We start from the raw sequence: 2700 nt of genomic DNA, 5'->3' as shown, positions 1-2700 counted from the left end.
AAAAGAAGGTAAAATGGTAGACGTTTTTATCAATATTGGACGTGAAATAAGGTTGTGGAATATGAGAGTTTAGAATGTTTCCCAAATGATTAACATTGTCCCAATTACAAATGTATGAGTGACAAAGAAATGATATCATCACTTTAAAAAGAAAACAATTCTTCGAAATGTTCGTACACTCCAAAAAAGAAACAACGACCATTCCTTTGTCGATAGCGCACCTATGAACTTCTCAGCTATTATCACAGTTGAACAGCTTACATTTCCTTCTTGTTTTGTGTGATAAATATGAATATTGATTGAAGACTTGTGCACGCAAGAAAACAAGAGATTTTCGAAATCATTACATCACTCCCAGTTTAATTTGCCCATGTGAATCTTGTTGAAATTAAATTGTATATTTCTGGAAAGTTCTGTGAAAAATTAGAATTCCGTAATTTTCCTAACTTATTGTAATGAAACAATGTTTGTTGTCTTTGTTTGATTTATTTTTCTCTCATTTCTAAAATCAACTTGACCAAAGAGTGATTTTCCCTTGAAAGCAATAGGGGAATTAAGGATGAAAAAAAAAATATCAAGCTTTCATTTTAATCTTTCTCTGTAATTCACCCACCTTCCTATGCATTTCCTTCGGTTTGGTTTTCCAATAAGGCGTGAATGTCACCTTAACCTCGACAAATAGGTCTGCAAAACGACTCGTCTGACCATGCAGGGCGACCCGAGAAGTTATGCGCTTAATGACAGGTGGTACCCAGGTGTTTTGACAAAAGAGAACATTCAGTAATCAGGACTAGCGCTCTTATCTTACAGGTGGTACACAGGTGCTTTGACAAAAGACAGCATTCAGTAATCAGGCCTAGCGCTCTTTCAACAGAAAAGATTTCCCCCTGCTGCAGTTCGCTCTCTCTTTCAGTGTGCTAGCAACAATCAATGTGTGAGCTTTAATTTAAATTGGAGCAGCGAACCAAAATGCAATGTAAAGTAGAAAATTACGCTGGAACACACTTTAGTGGAATTCTATATTGGGAAGATCACAATTTTGATATGCCAGATTAAAAGATACACAGCTAGCATGCGCATAATTTTTGTTCATTTTTAAGAGGACCTAATTTCCATTTCAGTTCGATTTACGTATTATGAAGAGTAAAGAAATGTATGTTAATAATGTTAAATTCTCTCCTAAGTACTGTTCTAAATAGATTCTAGTATTTCATTGAAATATTGCGTTGAAATATAGCTTGTAATTCAATGAAATGTGAAACATTTTCTTCGTCTCTATATTTCGTCTTGGAGCTAGAGCGGCGCCGAGCAATATATCAACGCGAGGAGGAATGCTAGACATTCCATTGTACTGCTCTTTTAGAACCAAAGCATGTGTTTGCATCGATTTAATACGAAGAGTTGCCACTCCATCCGTAACACTTCCCTGCTCTGACGTACATGTCTGAATACTGAAGCGATTTGCATTTCCCATCATTAATTGAAATTGCCGAAGTTTATAGAAATCAAAATGTAGTCTCGACGCTTGTTGCTATGTGAGGCAGGCTTTAACAAAATAACATGGAGAAAAGGAGCACAGACAATGCGGACCAATTGCACCACCTTCGCGCGCTCACACATAGGCCCTATCTATAATTCTCCCTTGGAACATTTTACTAGGTGTTCTGGTCTTTGACAATAAAAAGAAAAGTCATACAAGCAGAATGGTTAGCAGTGTCATGAAAATCAGACATACGACAATAAAATAATGATTTTCAAAATAATGCTAACATGTTTTCGCAAAACAACCACGTAGGCCTATATGTCACTACTATACATGTGCGTATAATAACAAGAAAATAATGACATATAACAGCACATTCACTCTTCAACTTGCTTGTTTATAAATTATGTCATAAAGGCATTCATTTTGTCAACGTTGTGAACGTTTTTACCATTTTACGTACATTGATTTGTGTATTATTTTGTTCGCCAGGTTTATAGCACCTGAATGTGCTGTAAACCTGGATATAACTATGATAACGGGATAACTATAAAGAATGAATCTTTTGTATTAAGTAGACCTAACAGGCTAATGCGTCCATCTTTGTGAGTTTAGTAGCATTTTTCACTAAAGTACATTTTTTTTTTGTGGTTTTTATTCCCATATCATGTTCTCTGCACACTGATATTGCTGCCAAAATACTGAAAGGGACAGCGAACAGCTTGCTCGCTGGGTCTAAGCACAGACCTCCCTTGAGGTCAGTGTGATAGAGGAGTGAATGTATAAGTGCTGCCTTTTGTCAATGCGATTCATTAATCTTTATAAACACCTGTGATAGAGCGCATAACTTCTCTGGATCACGGAGCATGATGGGTAGGAAGGAGAGATTATTGTTTCTTCCCCAACTCTAGCACATCCCTGGTTGAATGTTATACGAACGTATGTAGCCCCAGCGCTTGTTGCTGTGTGTGGTAAGACCACCTTGCTATCAAAAGACAGATAAGAAAAGAGGCACACACATCAAAGTAACACATTATTATACCCTCCGGACTTCGGCTTGTCACTGGGCGCTTTCCTGGTCAGAATTATTTTCTTTCTTTTAACTTCCTCTCCTTGTTCTAGTTGACTATAAACGGAAACTTAGGGGTACAAGTCAAAAGACGGAAATTTTTCAAAATCAGGCGTATGACGAGGTTTTATAGAATCCCTAAATTTAA

This window comes from Diadema setosum, chromosome 12 (assembly GCF_964275005.1).
Source record: "Diadema setosum chromosome 12, eeDiaSeto1, whole genome shotgun sequence".
Lineage (NCBI taxonomy): Eukaryota > Metazoa > Echinodermata > Echinoidea > Diadematoida > Diadematidae > Diadema > Diadema setosum.
The sequence above is the reverse complement of the archived record's forward strand: the minus strand, read 5'-3'. Positions refer to the sequence as shown.